An 18511-nucleotide genomic window follows, 5' to 3' on the forward strand; every position below is an offset into this window, starting at 1 on the left:
GAATGTCTTTGTGTTCCCCCAGGAATACTCCACATGTGTCCTGGACATGTAGGCTGCTATCTGAATGGATGGATGGGGTAATACTTTAGAATAAAGAGTTATAATACAAATTTATAGTCATTTAAATTAATAAATTTGAATTAATTATATTACAAAAGTGATACAATTAACTCATGCTCAAGGAATCAGCAAAGAATATATATATATATTAGGGGTGCAACGATACTCGTATCGATATTGAACCGTTCGATACAGTGCTTTCGGTTCGGTACGCATATGTATCGAACAATACAAAACAACAATACAATAATTTATTTTATCAACTTTCCTTCTGACGATGCTGTCTGTGTTGAGCGCTCAGTGAATCTGCGTTCGACTACTCCGCCTAGGCTGCACTGTCGAGCGCAGATCTACTGAGCGCTCAACACAGACAGCATTGTAAGAAGGAAGAGCGCAGGGCAAGCTAGCGAGACAGAAGTTAAGCTCTGCTTGCAACATGGAAAATTGAACCTCCCCCACCCTCATTCAGATCTGGCGTTTGGAATTATTTTGGTTTTCATGTGACATATGACCCTGAAGGTAGACGCGTCATGGACTAAAGTAAAACAGTATGTTGGATGTGCCACGCACTAGTGTGTTAGCGCAGTTAGCTCATTAACGTGTTGGCCGTCTAGCCCCACGCACGGAGATTTGCCGTGTTGTGGCGTTATCGTCATTTCAACGAGATTAACGCTGACAGCACTAGTGGGAACACAACGAATATGACTGCACATTTACACCGACATCATCCTAGTGCAAAGAAAAGTGGAAGAAGACAAAAACAACAAGCATGCATGCTACAAACTTTACCCGAGTCATTTAGACAGCTGTTAGCACATGATCCTCCTTATGGGGACCTGATATGTTTAATATTGTGGCGAGCTCAGACAAGGTGGAGACGGAGGTGTCGTTTGGTCTTGCTTCCCGTGAGCTAGCCTGGGAGCACAGCCGTTTATTGACATCTGCAGAAGAACACTGCCGCTAGCTAACTGCTCAGCGCGGCAACCGCACAGCAACAACAACAACACACCGTCGCAGCGAGAGGGTCACTATGGCAACATAAACTAGAGATGGACCAATCCGATATTATGTATCGGTATCAGTCCGATACTGACCTAAATTACTGGATCGGATATCGAAAAAAATAAAAAATGTAATCCGATCCATTAAATATCACGAAAGCACCTCACAAAACTTGCAACACCCCGTAACTCACCTCAGAACATATGCATCACGTGATAGAGCAGCTGTGGCATGCAGGACCTGTCGGTGGTCTGGATAGCATGTGGAGCTTCGCTAGCAACCTGGCATTTCATCTCCGACAAAGTTATCCCCGAGAGAAGTAAAGCAAGTGTGTAAGTCCATCTCTGAATGTTTGTAAAGCATTCCCACGTTAAGCTTAACAAGCGACTGCCTCTCGCTCTCCGGCTGCTACTTCAATCGTGAAACTGCTTAAATCAGCTGATCGGCTTTTCTGTCGCGAGTCTGTCTCTCGTTTGTTTTTGGTCCACTTTGCGCCAGAAAGAGCAAACCAGCGGCTGAACAACAGCAGCACGTTTAAGCTTGATAAGCTGTTGTTAGAATTTATTTAATATTAATTTCTACACCAGGATCTTTTTCTACGTAGCTGACGGCTGGTAACTGTGCAGGGGCGGATCTAGCAAAGTTTAGCCAGGGGGGCCGATAGGGCATTAACTGGGAAAAGGGGGCACAAAGACATACTTTTCTTTCTTATTCTCATTTAAAATGTCTAGCTTTTAATAAATAATTATCTGACACCCAAAGTTTTAATTTGATGTAAAATGAATAGAAGTCAATTACTGTACATAGTGACTATTAAGTCTAATATATATACCCTAGTAAGCTATAGTACTTTTTACTTTGGGAAGGTACCATCTGTGCAGTCTGCAATTTTGTTGAAGAAAGATGTTGAATCTATTTAATATTTCTTGAAAAATAATTGATTTCTGTGCATTTTTTTTTCACACTGCATCAAATTAAGGTTGATTACGTCGATTAAGCATCATGAGGTGGCGCGTGAGGGGTGGTTCCCTATTTTTTATTTATTTAATTTTGTTGTTGCTGGGAGTTGGAACCCTATTAGTTAGGTTGCTTAATATTTACGCTAAGTACTCTTTAAAATACCAGAATAGGGAGGATGGTGTAGGTCTAAGTTTATTAGATTGATCAGTATTGCTGAACTATGAAATATTTTTTTTGTATACAGGTATAACAGAATAGCTTTAGTGTAGTTGTTGTTTTAAACTTGAGTATGAACTTGCAGACTTGCAAAATGCAGCAAGATATTTTAAAAAACAGTTTTGTTGATTAAAAAACACTATATCGGATTCATATCGGTATCGGCAGATATCCAAATTTATGATATCGGTATCGGTATCGGACATAAAAAAGTGGTATCGTGCCATCTCTAACATAAACAAAACATAACTGTACAAACAGAACCCCGAACAGCCCTGACCCGCTACATAGCCCCAACTAAGGGGTCAGTCGTCCCCGACGACCCCATTACCCCACACAAAGTCCTGCAAATGTCCAGGTGCCTTCTTTTGCCGCACCGGCCGGTCATGACCGGCGGGGGAAAAGTCACTCGGGTCAGAACATGGGGTGCCACCATCATCCCACTTCTGACACCAATGTGGCGAGCTCAGACAAGGAGGAGACGGAGGTGTCGTTTGGTCTTGCTTCCCGTGAGCTAGCCAGGGAGCACAGCCGTTTATTGACATCTGCAGAAGAACGCCGCTAGCTAACTGCTCAGCGCGGCAACCGCACAGCAACAACAACAACACACAGGGCGCCCTCTGCCCCCGGAAGGACACACCGTCGCAGCGAGAGGGCGTCACCCGTCACTATGGCAACATAAACAAAACATAACTGTACAAACAGAACCCAGAACAGCCCTGACCCGCTACAATATGCTGCTGAGAATATAGCCCAGAAGAAGCGTATAGTATAGCTTTTATTTTGGAAAGAGCCATTTCTCTGTAATAAACTCTCTTTTCCAAAGATGAGTGATTCCTCAATCAGATTTATTTTTTTATTACTTTTGTTTCAGCAACATTAAATTTAAAAACTGTACTTTTGAGTTAAAATATATATTTATAATTTTAATAAATGAAAAATTAAAAAGGCATGAACATTTTTTTGTATCGAAAAAATATCGAACCGAACCGAACCGTGAATTTTGTGTATCGTTGCACCCCTAATATATATATATATATATATATATATATATATACCATCAGGCCGGGGTCTTTCTGTGTGGAGTTTGCATGTTCTCCCCATGTTTGCGTGGGTTCTCTCCGGGTACTCCGGCTTCCTCCCACCGTCCAAAGACATGCAAGACTTGTGGGGATAGGTTAATTGGATAATCCAAAATTGCCACTAGGTGTGAATGTGCGAGTGAATGTGAGTGTGAATGGTTGTCTGTCCTTGTGTGTTAGCCCTGCGACAGACTGGCGACCTGTCCAGGGTGTACCCTGCCTCTCGCCCTATGACAGCTGGGATAGGCTCCAGCGCCCCCCGCGACCCTGAAAAGGATAAGCGGAAGCGAATGGATGGATGGATGGAATATATATATATACACACACACACACACACACACACACATAAAAGAAAAAAGAAGACAAAAAAACATATACTTTTTCTTTTTAGCGAATTGGATGCCCATTTAACTTTTGCCTCCAACACTTTGAAATAATGTGAATACCTACGGTTGGGTATATTTATTTATATTTATAAAGTAGGGAATTCAGGCTACTTGATTGAATTAATGCATCATCTCTGAGCTTTGCTAATGACTTTAGGTGCTGTTGTGACCTTTTGCTGCCTTTACAATGTGACAACGTCTCACAATTTGTGTAAAAACAACACCCTCACACAGCAAGCAGCAGCAGAGGTGGTGCTCCATTACCCATGTAGCCCATTCATGGTTATGATTGTTATTTCTCTTTGGTCTCTGCCTGAGACTTAAAACACTTCCAGGGAGGACTAGTTTCACTGAATTACCGGTACCCTGATGGTTGAGTAGACTGATTTGTTTGCCCAGAGAATTGTTCATGTGCAATCAAGAACCAATAAAACACACAAAGAGCTTGGACTGCTTTTTGTGGAAGCAAATCATTGCCTGACAGAATAAAAAAAGAACAACAGATGCCCAACCGAAATGTCAGTAAGTCTATGCTTCTTTCTCATTCTTAATCTCTTATTTTCCAACATTGTTTTCTGTGGAATTCATGGCTAAAGTGAGCAGCGTCTATATTTCAGTAAACAATTTTAAGCCTAATTTGGTATGAGACATAACTGGCCCAGTGGCAGTGTGCAACTCCAATTATGATAAGGATTAAGCACATGCAATCAAAAGATATAACAAGATAATGCGCAAAGATACATTTGGCAAGCAAGCAATTAATTGAAGAAGCATGACACCCTGCCTGCAGTAGATGAGGCAGAAGATGATGCTTCAACACTTCAGTATTATTAATGGCAAAGACAACTGATTTCTCCCCGTTCCTGTGAATTGGCTGCAGTCATCACAGGAAAGGTTGTCTGTATGATTTGGAGGAGCCAGACGGAGCTGTCAGGGAGTCCACTGCGTTTGGTGGTCACCATCTCTGACTGCTGTCTTTGCCTAGTGAACCCAGGAGGCAGGAAATGACCGAGTTCACGAGTTGATTAATGAGTGCTCTGCCACCAGTTGTCAAAATCTGACACTGATTGTGAAGCTTCAAGCTCTTATATGTGGCAAAAAACTGAAATACTGAAATATGTCCTTTGATGAATCAATTTAGCGCCAAAAATTAATTATGATTCATACAGCCTCATCATGAACACACATTTAGAAGACTAATTGCTGCCTAGACTCAAAATAAAATGAAATAGATTGCAAGGTTTTGTAGAATTGGCTGAATTCACACTGATACAACTGTGATCTTGACAGGCTGACTTGGCTGCTCGCAAAAATATAATGACAGATCTACTTTTCACTTTGTAAGTGAAATGGTTTCAGAGCAATGGTGATAATAACATATGTTAAATCTGTTTGGCTGCTGACTGTCCAACTGTTAGGAGAGATGATGAGATTAATTAGGAGTGGGATGGCTACTGAGGGAGAGATGAAGCTGTCATTATACAGTAGGTGTTGAGTAATGATGACTGCCTTGTCTTTATCCTCAGCGAGACTGTCTGCGCCGCGCTTTTAACTGTGACCCAATTAATACCCCAGGTAAACAGGCTCCTGCTGCGGTCATGGGCCTATTCCTCCTGAGACTGCCAGTGAAATGAAGCTGTACATTTTATCTGTGCATCATGGTTGGAAAGTCAACTTGACAGAACACAGGGCACTTGATAAACAGTCTATCTAGGGCACACAGTGTATAGCAGGGCTCTCAAGGGGGTAGACAAAACCCAAGACATTACAGAGAAACCCAAAGCAAATTATCCTGACATGGATGAAACAATAGCAAATTGGACAAATGATATAATTTGAGTCATATAGGCCCCAACAGAGTCTGGTTGTTTCTTGCACTCGAAGGGATTTGGAAACAGGAATAGTGTTTGATGGTAAAGGTCAGGAGACAAAGGTGGCTCCCTTCATGGTTTCCATAGTTGGAAGTCACTACATCTCTGTGAAAAAGCCTCTCACCCAAATGTATTCATTATTTTGTTCCTGTTTTGTAATGCGCCTCATGTACGAGGAACGCTACCTTTATTATTCAGGAGTGTTTTCTTTTGGTCTTTGCTCAAAATACAAAGAGATTTGAGGGATTGTCGAAGGTGCCAACCAGAAGGCAGGTCTGTGTCATTGTCTATGCGCTATAAATCATATTTATACACCAACCACTGCTCATCCCCAGTACTGCAACTAGATATCTTTACTGTTGGGCAGCTTCAAGAAATACAGCATATATCTCCTGTTAAAACCCCCCAAAAATAACATTTACTGTGGCTCGTAATATCTCCACTTTGTCCTGTTAATTAGACGTGATTAACCACGAGGGAATTTCAAGATGTAAATGTGACTTTTCACTTCAAAATCAATCAAGTTTTTTTTTGAGACACGGGAACAAATATGTTAAATAAGTTAGGGGGACACATGCCTCTATGGGACTGAAAATTCCTCAACTGGTGAATGGATGTCCCCTTGGTAGGGAGGTGGTAGGTTAGGGAAATCTTAGTCTAGACTGAGTGTGCACTTTTCAGCAGGAGGGAGCCACAGTGAGTCATTAATCACCCGCTACTGACACTGAAAACCTTCTGCCCCTCATAAGGGCAAAATAACCTCCAACAATGAGAGGAACTAAGTGGCCAGAGACAATGGGACATTGCGTGGTAGTTTATGTTCCTCTCATAAGCAGCCCAGCCAGCCTCAGAAGATGGAGCAGCCATTTAATGCAGCTCCTAGACTGTATACAGCAGCAGGGAGGGACATTACATGGTTGGCCTCAGTGAAGCGGCCTAGAGATTCAAAGTGCATATTGGAACATGTGCTTTTTCCTCACATTGAAACTGACCCTCAGTAGCATCATCATGAACATTTAGAGCGTAGAAACAAAAAAATGAGCTGTCATACCAAGAAAACTGCAGAGTTTAATGGTACAAAAAACCCCATTCAAACATTAAACTTGAGATATAGTCAGCAGGCACCATTTACCTTCTTGCTTTTTACTTCTGATTGATGCCAGGAGCAATGATGACATAGAGAATGGGAAAACCAAAAAAAAAAACAAAACCCCAAAACAAACAAAAAACTATTAAAGTTACATTTTTAAAAAGTGTTGATCATATGCTGTAAAAACACTCAGTTACTGTTGAAAATCTGACATTATATGTTAAAAGAGCCGCAATTTACATTCTGATGTGGCATTGTGCAAGAGGTTTCCGCTAGAGATGAACCAACAGATTATCAAAACTATTGCTCAAACCTTCACCTCCCCTCAGCTTTACAAGTATCATAGAGAGTTTCAGATCATCGTTTAGCTGTTTTCACAGCAGGCAGCTATTTTCAGAGAACAAGCTCTTTAAACAGAACATGCACTACCTGTTCAGCACTAAAAAGCAGACAGCCACAGTTAGAGGCTGGCTGGTGAGTGCAGTATAGCATTTAACTGCACATTGTCAGGACCGAGTAAACAATGAAAACCGAAGGTGAACATTGTACTAATCACTAATCACTAATGCACAACAAGTGAATGATAATAGCTATGTAAATGTCCTCATTCACATCTGCTTAAAAGCTCATTATGGAACACTGGTGATCATAAAAAAAGGCTTGAGCAATATATTACATTAAAATATTCACAACTACGTTTTTTTTCCCCTTCATAACTTCCTAATTACTGCCCAAAGGTATCAAACTACTAGATAATTAGTGATAACAAGACACTATTTTAGAGTACATATTGTTAGGAAGGATCTGAGGATTTTGTGGACACCCCTAACCACCATTTACAATTGCACTTTGTTGTTACATGAATGGACCACATGTATTAAATATCTATATGTTACAATCCAACCTTAAATGTACAAAAACGTCCTTACTTAATACCAGTATGCATTTATTATGAGGTCACTGGGGGAAAACAGTGGTGGTCTAATGGTTCTGACATGAATATGACCATTCAAAATAATCATTTCTTTCAAATGCTGCTAAATTCAATGGTATAACCATCTAATCAGTGGCGCTTATGCACATCCTAAAGTGTTACCAAGTAGGGTAAAATAATAATAAAATCAAGTATATTATCACTATTCTTCATTTAAATGCTATGCTTTCTACTTGTGGAGCTGGATTAAAAAAAACATATTTTCTTTTAATCACAACAGCTTCATATTTAAAAAAAAAACCTTGTGCTTGAAAGTCTCTAAGTCACCATTTATGCCTTTTTGTCTGATAACAGAGGTGAAAGATATTGAATATAAACGCTCACATATTTATCATTTTCCTCATCGGTTAAGTGCTTACTAGAGACAGAGACAAACACAGCTGCCACCAGAAAACAAAACCAGCTGAGTTTGTTCTGCTCCCTAAATTGTGTTGTCAGTATCATCATGCTACACATCTCCAGTGAGAATAAACTGAGGAAGAAATGACAGATTTGACAGAGAGAGACACCAGGATGAATTTTGTGGAAGATGCTATTGTACAGCATAACTGAGAAAATCCTTATTTGATTATAAATCCTTAAGCACACAGTAACATCTATCTGCAAGCCAATTCAGTCATTAGCAGTTGCAATATTTAAATATTTGGTCATGCTTGATGTTTTCCAAATGTAGCCGGAGAGAGTTGTGAAATCGGAGTGAGAGATTTTCTTCTGTTGCTGCTATTTATTGTTTTAGCCCCGTATTTGCCCTACATGTATGTCACAGGAATTTGGCACCCAAGGAAATCCATAGAAATGGGACTACAGCCATTACACAAATTTGCATCGCAGATCTCATGAAGGCATGAAGCTGATTGATTAATAGAGACAGAGCATGCCAAGCCATATCAGGGCTCCCGCACAGGTTAAGTGGTGCTAAGATTGTTTTATATAATCTGTGATTAGGGGATGAGGAAGGAGAGTTTGATCTCTCAGACTTGCTGACCTCCTAATCACAGGGGGTCTTTCGATCCAGCCTGCACCAACAACTTCAATCAGACACACTCTGCGAGTTTAAAACTGGCAGCAGGGAAAAGGAAAAACTAACAGGGAAAGAAATCAATGTTTTTGCATTCCTTTTACAAGAAGAGATATATGGGAATACATAAATGTATATGTATTTGGTATTTATATAGGAATTACTGAATTCTCATGGTGCAATATTCTGCTTTTATAGCTGGTTGATGTAGAACAGGTTCCAGCTGCTTTATATACAATTCAGATGGGTAGTTACACACAGTGTTATCTCTCCTCCAAAGTGTCAGAACACAAGTCCGACGGGTACAAATCATACTCTATATGGTACAATGAGGCTCTTCTAGCCATCACCACAGGCATTTAACTTAGTTCTGATAACTCTGCAGCCAAGTTTAAAAAGTAATTGCTGGCAGTTATGATTTTTATTTGCAAACCCAATAATTAAAACACCCTCATTTAGCGAAAAACGTAGCCATTTCAAAATTCGACATAGTATGAAACCAAAAATGGATGGAAAATTGGAAAGATATTATTTACACGGGATACTTGTCCAGAAAATACAAAGGATTCAAGGTTTTTCTGTAAATTTCCTAGTGCAAAAACTCTCCAGAGTACAACATAATTATCTACATCATCAAAAGCAATTATGGAAGCATAAATTGAATGCATGTCTACACCCCCATTGTCCCTGGCATATTTGTCCCTTGCACAGATAACGCAGCATTAACATTACAATGGAGGGGCAATAATGGAGTTGCCCAGCTGGGGTTAAAGGGACGTGACAATAGGCGTGACAAGCTGCGGTTAGATGCAGCGCACAAAAAAGAAATAAATAATTTTAACCCATTGAAATGTTGTCTTGTAGAGTCAAAAGCCTCACACACATCGTGGTTTAAGATATGAGCTGCCATGACAAGCATAAACAACGTGAACTATACTCAACAGTCTGAAGATGATTTAAATGTTCTATTTATCATCCTGAGATGAGTCATGATAGTAAGTGAGGATAAGTCATAGTAATTAAAAAATAAATGCTGTAAGAACTTCAGTGTAGCAATAGATATACTTTTAGTCCTTTGTGGATGAAAAAAACATGCAAGACGACAGTGATGCTTACTGGGTTAAAGTTTTAGTTTAATCATATAAAGAGGCCATGAGGAAAACCACTGAGCATCATCTTCTTTATAACCGTTTACTTTGAATTTGTGCACTATCCACTTCCAGGTCCAGTCTTTGTATAATGCCTTATGATTTAACAGGTGTAGATATAAAATCTTGCCATAACTTCTAACAATTAACAGCATTAGTCAGAAAATGACATAAAAAACACCAATTATTGATTTGGTTGTAAGCAAAAGAGGAAATATCGTTCATTGTCATTGCCAAAGTCTTCCTGAGACTCTACCTTAGCTAATAGGTTTAAATTTTGGGGCTAAAAATTTGTTACCAGGAGAAGGTTACAAATAACTAATACCATAACTATGAGCCTCCTGCATTCCACGTGTTCATTTTTAATGCATCTATCAAATAAAGACAAAAACTTTAATTATGAGTTGCTCTGTCATAGTGTGTTAAGACCAACATAGGTCAGTCAGATAAGCTGGTTTGTCATTAGCCATAGAAATAGTTTGAGTCGGTTATTTTGCACACTGCCAACAGAAATACTGTTGATGCTGATGAATGAGCACCTTATTCAGTGTTTTAATAACAGTGAAAGAACATTAACAGTTTGCTATCAGAAAGTAGAATTCTTTTGAAGTCTCTTGAGAAATTAATAAATTTTTTTCGTCTTTTTTTTAAAATCAGAGGACCAAATTCTTTAACGGATCCATTAATGAAAGAGTCCCAAACTGCCATTTTCAGACTAATTACAAATGATTGGAGTGTAAATATTCAGACACGCTTCGGTGACTTCAAGTCCACCGACTAATTATTTGTCAGGAGAAGCTGAACATTGCTTCTTTACTTCTTTTTCATCTGCAGTCTGCACAGATAAAATTCAAATGATCAACAGAACCAATAACTATTTAGAAATATTCAATATTTGAGCTTGTCATTGAGAAGTTGGCATTTGTCAGATGGTAAAAACGACTCTAAAATGGATTGTCAAACATCAATTCATCCTCTGATCTAACATCCTTATCCTCAATCAACAAGAAGTGATAAACGTCTCCAAATGCTTGATCCACATTATTATCACGGTCTGCTGCAGTGGCTCATTTTGGGCCCGTTTCCTGAGCTGCAGTCAGCACACCAGGCCTACTTTTCCTCAGCTGAGACACTCTGAGAATCCCTGGCAGCTCATATATCAAGGGAGATCCTCACAGCAGTACTCCTCTTCCTTTTTCAATGCACAGGGTAAGTATTTTAATTAGTTGGCTAATTGTCTAAGTAATTGGAAGACAACTTAGCTCAAAGAGTAATCAATCTCTACAGGGCTACGTTCTATCACATCAAAGGATCTGTAATTAACACTGCAAACCATGGGATGGTCTTTGACTGAGCTCGATAGCATGGGGGCGTATGATCACAGATAAAACAGAGGTTGAGGAGACAGATCTGGGAGGCCTCCGCTGAATATGGAGAGGTGTTATCATTTAGACACAAGCAGATTCAGACCCAAACAGAGGCAGTCAGGCCCTCGTGCAAAGGCTGTGATGCAAGAGTTGCACTCCTTAAACAAAAGGCAGATAAAGCCACTGGCTATTAAATAATGCGTATGTGTTTTCGTGTGTTTGGCTTTCACACATCTGAGCATCGTTGATTCTTTTAAACTCTGGGAAAGCAGTGTTTTTTTCTTTTTTTGTTGTTGTTGTTGTTGTCAATTTAAAAAAAAAATCAACCTGAATGTCCAACTGCAAAGCTTGAATGTTCAAACGTGCATCCAACTCCCCCCTTAAATTTCCCCAAAGAATATCTGTTAGCTTGATTTTGACAATAAAATTGGCAATTCATTAAATGTTTTCATATACCGAGTATCAATTTCACTTTGCAGCAAAGCTCACGCTAGGCATTAAAAAAATTATACATTTGGGATGAACAAGACTAATCATGTCTCAGATTCATCCGTCCGAGGCCCCTTAATTTCCCCATTGTGGAAAACAAGACATATAATGAACAATTATACATAAAGTCAATTTCAGTGTTGTGTGGAAGACTTAATTAAAATCACTAATGAAAAAAAAAAAGAACTGCTTACAGTGTGGAGGTTTACGTGTCAATTTCAAAATGACTAAATGCTTTGTCTTCGTGGAATGTGATGAAAATGACCCGAATGGCAACACACTCCATTTTTCTGTTTACAAACAATCATCATGAATTTAAATTACCGACCATAACCCCATCCTGTAATTCACTGAGAAAAGAAGTTGGCATAATTGGGAAAATTGTGGAAGGAAACAGCAGCTAAACATCAATACCATTATATTATTGTGGAACAGCGTCTCATACTATCAATTAACAAATGCATTCAAAATGCAGAAATGACTGTCATGCTTGTGGCAGCAGCCTAAAAAGGATAATTATGATGAAACATCCAAAGGAGAGCAGTCATTGGAAGACATGATATTCCCTGAAGTGATCCCCTCCCCCCCTCCAGCCCTGCACTCCCTGCCACAAGGCACAATTCACACAGTGGTACTGACAGATTGACAAATAAGGTTAATAAGTACTTTCCACCCCTCCTAAAGGCTAATCAAATATTAATCCTTGAGGTGTGGTCAGCAGAAAAAAAATACACCAAACAATTGGTAGAGCGGAATTGATCGAATTGATTCTCTCGCGTAATGCTTGGGGCCGGGGAGGAAGAAGAAGAAGAAGAGGAGGAGGAGGACGAGGTGGGAGGGGTGGAGTTGAGTTGGAACTGTAGGAATTCATTTCAGGCTGAGAATGGACAAATATTTGGATATAAGCGCTTAAAGCAATTTCAATTTTTAATCCATCTCCACGTTCTGGTGGCTCTGTGGGCGCAGTTTATACGCAGCACGCTTGCAGTATTGGGTGGGTGTGAAAGTGGCTCATGACCCCCCACCCACACACAACAAGCCCTTCCCAAACCCTCTACATGTACACACACACCTACGCCTGAAAAACACTGGTTTTTATGTGATTCTGTACTCCATGCAATGGGGATGCAATTGAAAACTCTCCTTAGCGTCTATTTTTAAAACAAACAAAATGAACACAGGTTTTCAAACATGAAAATCCACATTTATATGACTTTGAGTGTAACCTTGTTCACAAAAGGGTGAGGGTCAAAAACCTGGAACCAATAAAAAAACAAACAAACTAAAACAAACCATACTATTGGTGACAAATTTGAATTTTACACAAATCTCTTCCCCCCCTTCCTTGAACAGTTGTCACTAATCGGAAGCCTCGGGACATCTCGAGGCCTGGTGGACCATGTGAGCAGAGCCACACACACTCATGCTCTGATAGGGCAAAATTGGATCCAGTGAGAATGCAAAGAAGCTTATCAACCAACACTTCCAGGCAGTGCTCTCTGCAAGAGCATATGTCAACATCATTTATTAGATGTGGCCAGGGACTAAATTATGTATGATCACAAAACGAAAAAAGAAAAAAAAGTGGGGCGTGGGGGGGGGGTAGGATCACACGCAGCAGGTGGATAGAATAATATTTGCAGAGAATATGAAATTATTAATAGAGGCCCTTAAGGGAGAATATTTGTTAACATTAACCGGTGAGTCATTTGTAATGCTTGGAGTCTGTAATTAATCATATTGGACATTTCAAAATCATATATAGACTTAAGTGAATGTTTTACTCACTCTGTTTTTAGAGAAGCAATCCATATTATTATTGTCACATATTCTTCTATATTAATATGTACTGAAAATTGTGCCTTTTCAAATAACATCCACTAAATTATATTTTTTTTAAAGCTGCTTTAAAAAAAAACTGTTAACTGTATTTCCTTCATTCCAGCCAAACATATACTAAGTAGCTTTAATATTGCCAGATGAGCAATATCTCAAGCAAAATACTCTTCAGAGATACTATGTAATTGACTCCACATCTAACAGTATGGAACAAATCCCACTGCGCAGAGGGAGTTGACAAATTGCATTAAAAACACTCAATTGGGCCAGGATTGGATAGAAGCTCATGTTCCTCCTTATCCCATTAAACATGAAACAGTTTAATCTCTAAAACTTGCTGACATACCAGGGAAACGCTTAAGCGTGCAGCTTGTATTTGATTTGCAGAAAAAAGTCAAGATACAACAACATGAACTACTGTACGCGTCTGTATGCGCGTAACACATGTAGACATAAGCAGAATTTACACTTGCCTCAACATAGAAACTGCATTATTTTAATCAACATCAATTACAGCGTCATTTAGCAGCACCGGAACAGCAAAACCATACGCACGCACATTATTTGTTTCAGCCTCCTCAAAGTGAGCAATATTAAAGAGACTCAAACTGTCAAATCATCCAAGTTTTTTTTTCTTCAATAGCTTACCCGATTTGAACATGTTCTGCTTCTTTTCATGACATGTAAACAGGTTTTGACATGGGTCTAGTTAAATGTGTAAGACATGCTGAAAAAAAGGAAAGGGAAATGCCTGAGAAAAAAAAACTCCAAACCTGTCAACACACAGTACCTGCTTTAAATCTGTTCCCCATTTCAGGCAATCTGTGGGAACCAGGCCTGTGGAGTCTAATCCTGTTTTCATCCGTACCCCTTCAACACCCCCCTCATCTGTATCACACTTTCAATTCCACTTGCTGGTGCCTTTGTGCGATTTTCATTTGATCTAGCTTTTAAAATTCTAAATCTATTCAAGGTTTTTTTAGTTGGATTCACGCTGTTGCCGTGAAGCCCTATTTATGTTCTAGATTTGGAATTGCAAATCAAGAGTGTGTGATTTAGGGGGAATGGGAGTCCAAAATTCCCCGGCATCACCTTTTATGATGCCGTAGGTTTAAAATGTTAACAAGGGTGTTTTACCAAGCTGATTTGTGCAGTATCAGTCTGTCTCTGGCAGACAAGCCTTTCAGACAATAATCATGGTAAACCTACACTTATTTACAGAGTATGGTAGTTTGAGTCACAGTTTAATTCAAAGGTCTGGACACAACCTGTGTTCCATAGTTATGGCATATAAAATGTGTGATTATGCTTTTTTTTTCTCTTTTTTTTTTACACCGGTGCACAAAAACAACAGCTAATGTTATACAAATAATTTTTTGGTCTGTTTATTATTATTACTATTATTATAATTATATTATAATGCAGCATTTCAAATATGAATACTACCAGAAATATCAGGCTGTAGTTAAAACTACATTTACAGTTCTTTATTAGTGATGCTCAGATTTATAATCATACTGTACGTACTGTATTTTATTTTTTGCAATACTTAATAATGCTGCATCTCCTTGACTAGATATATCAAACCTGCAGGTTACAGATATGAATACTGAGGTGCCTGAAAAATGTTACACCGCTGTATAGAGTCATTGTTATGGTGTACTTCTCTTCAAATGTCTGATTAATGTTGTCTCCAAAGTCTCAACAAGATGTCACATTTGCCAGGCTGGGTTTCAACAATGAAACAAAACCAGGAAGTAAACCCAGTCAGTATAAATAGATGATAACTGACTGCTGAAAAATAAAAGTGTCATTCCGAATAGTACTGTCTTTAGGAAGAAAAACATCTACGTGTACAATAATCTTTGTACACGTAGAAACCTTTGAATCGCAGACATCTAAATCTAGTTTCTATGCAAAAGTATAACAGCATCAAGAATACATGAGACAAAAACATTAGCATCCATAAAAGGATAAAGTTCGGATTGATTTTCTCTCACACCATTATAGTGATACCAATGGAACAATATCAGTATCAATATCAACCAAATTACCGGTAATGACTTCCCTACTGTGAAAGAGCTCTTGCCTGTATTGTACTTCTGTCTATTCACCGTCTATAAAAAGTAGTGAGGAAACAAACTTTGGATCTATCGAATAAATTCCTGTGAACAATTTATGCAACGAAATTTAATATTGCTGCAGACTCTCATCCGCTCTGCAAATAAATGGTTACTTCTGCACTCAGATATGACTCTAAAGAGCACATCACAGAGAAGCCACAATCGGTCGATTCATATTCCCGAATCACAGACATTAACATTCAAAAAAGATACACTTGGCTGTTTTTCAAATGTCAAGGCATAATAAACAAGGAAATATTTTTTATGTGTATGTTTGTGCTCAGCACTATGTTGCTTATCTGCGGCGTGAGCTTTAGTAAGCACGTGTGAACCTTTGATGATCACTTTTCAGCCAATGTTTGTTTTGGAGTAAGTTGTAACTGATAATCGTTTTACGGTAAAACAGTGTATCGGCTTATCAGAGAATAATATTGCCCCACTTGATGCCCAGTCAGGGATTTAGGTGAGCATTATGAACTCAGCTATAACAAGTCCCGCTTCCTGTGATTATCTGACACAAGGTGCTGACAGACACTCACTGTTGACATTTCTGTTCATATTGGCAGTGAAAAAGACAGCAATAGCAGAGACTTACAGCGCTTACAAGGCTCTAACAGTTGTATTTTCTCTTTGTAGGCCTGTGTTGTGGGACTTGGCGTATCATCTGCAACTGAATGAGCTGTGCTACTGACCTGTCGTGACAGACCAGGATTGTACATTAGGGCTGTTTTCTCTTTGTCATCACAGTTGTGTGGTCAGGCCTGACACCTGGAACAGCTGAAACATCACAAATGCAAAATGTAAAAGCCCCATTGTAGAGCTGCATGTCAAAAAGTAGTATGTGTAATGGATAGAGGGTCACAATGTCAGCGTTTTTTTTATGTTGTGGTCGGATCCTAACCTGATTGGTTTCTGTTAGAAGTTATTATTAGAATAGCACAGACCCTACTTACCATAAAATAACAGGTGAGGTTAATGGCAAATGATTTGTTGCATTAAAACCACAGTTTTTGCATTTCCATCGCTTTTTTTGCCCTAATGGATTTTATTTTTACTGAATATTATCTGAAAGCATACATAATTCTGTGTGGAAGCAAATCTGTGTTTCATGAATACAAAGCAATATTAAAAGCACAACTTAAGAGACTATGAATAGATAATTTTGTATTACTAAAAACCAAAAATGCACAATTAAGACCATTTTTCCACACCTCCTGTATGGTAGCATAGTCAATAATGTATTATAGTTTATGCTGAAATAAATTTTGGGTTTGATCCAACATGTAACAAATCCAACAAGTAACATTGGGTTTAGTTGGTACACTACATTTTTATGTACAAGACCATCAATGATGGTCAAGTATCCAAAAACACATATTTTATATATACATTACTCTGAAAGTTCACCCTTATTGCTTCTAGAGGAATTAAGAGGGTATGCGGCAGCCAAGTGCTGCTAATCAAATGTACTTGATTAACAAGTGTGAGCACCGTTTATAAAAACAGCTTCCTGGTGTGGAACATTCAGGGTGTGTTAACAGCAGAGATGGGCAGTAACGCGTTACTTGAAATGCGTTAATGTAATCTGATTACTTTTTCAAGTAACGAGTAAAGTAAGGGATTACTATTGCAAAAACGGTAATTAAATTACCCTTACATTCCCGTAGGAACGCTGCGTTACTGTCTCATGACAGTGACGTAGGCGAGTGCGCCGTTGGTGACAACAGCTGTGTGCAGATCAACAATGGATAATATATCGAGTGCGGGAGAGAGTATGAGCGTGCAGCGTTTAAAGCGTGGAAGTACTGACCTTACTTTAAGTTTGATTCCATAAAAAGTGACAAAAACATTAGCATCCATTGTGCGTGGGAAGAAAACTTCTTTTTACAGCGAAAAAAACCCCTAAACTTCCAAGCAAGCACCGAGTGCGCAACAATGTAATGGGAAATTCACAGAGAAACTCTCGGATTCTTACACTGACCGCTGCGGCACACCTGCACCAGGGTAAACCTCCGCCTACCCTACTCCTGCTTTACAGGTGAAAATACAGCAAAAGGACCGCTGAGTCTTTGACTTTATTTATTTTCTGCTGTGTTTTACTTGCATCTATTTGAAAGAGTGAGTGTAAACACACAAAAAAAATATTTTATGTGCTGGAATGTGCAGAAAATAGGTTTAAATATTAAACAAATTTCTTCCAGTCAGAGAATGTTGCATATAATTACATTTCTGCTTGATGCATAAAGTTAAAAGATTAAAACTGATAAAACAAGTTTTAAAAAGAGACTTTTCCATTTGATTACATTTTGTATGATGGATTATGCAGAAAAAGTAGAATTGGGCTGAAAGATCTATCGCTTTATCACCTATTCAGGTTGTAAATCGTGTTTTTAAAATCAGTAAAGTAACGGGATTACTTTTTGGGGGAAGTAATCAGTAATTAGTTACGGATTACTTTTTTCAACTAACTTGACCAACACTGGTTAACAGAATGCCTACATTTTCCCGGGAGTGAATGTCCCAGGAAATTCACATCAAGGATCAATGAAAGATAAATTCCAAAAAAACTCATGTGACAACACTTGTAATTCAAACAACTTCAAGCTTTTTCCTTGACCTTTGACTATACAAGCCCTGTCTACAGTACAGCCTTGATGACTGTGATGACGGCCACGACCCAAAACGTGTTGGCCAAGTGATAAAACTTTTCTTAGTGCACCTTGGAAGTAGCTGAAGTTGTGCCAGAAGTTGTGTTTGGAGAAGTTCACAGTAAGAGACATATCAGCACAAACACGACATAGGGTTTGTTTTGCAGCCACAGGACCTGAGTACCTTACGGTCACTGAGTTGATCACAAACTCCTCTG

At 38.9% G+C, this 18511-nt stretch overlaps 1 long non-coding RNA gene across 1 annotated transcript in view; it reads left to right on the forward strand.

Annotated features, from left to right (window-relative positions):
- LOC147332885 (uncharacterized) overlaps window positions 1-16664 on the forward strand; it is a 107592-nt gene extending 90928 nt beyond the window's left edge. Inside the window, exon 4 of the long non-coding RNA XR_015128846.1 lies at window positions 16282-16664. This is a non-coding gene — a long non-coding RNA (uncharacterized LOC147332885). The remainder of the gene's footprint in view (window positions 1-16281) is intronic.
- Window positions 16665-18511: the final 1847 nt, after the last annotated feature.

Source organism: Aulonocara sp. 'chitande type north' Nkhata Bay, linkage group LG4 (genome assembly GCF_057382095.1).
Source record: "Aulonocara sp. 'chitande type north' Nkhata Bay isolate Kocher_YH1m ecotype deep benthic linkage group LG4, A_spYH_male_GT1.1, whole genome shotgun sequence".
Classification (NCBI taxonomy): domain Eukaryota; kingdom Metazoa; phylum Chordata; class Actinopteri; order Cichliformes; family Cichlidae; genus Aulonocara; species Aulonocara sp. 'chitande type north' Nkhata Bay.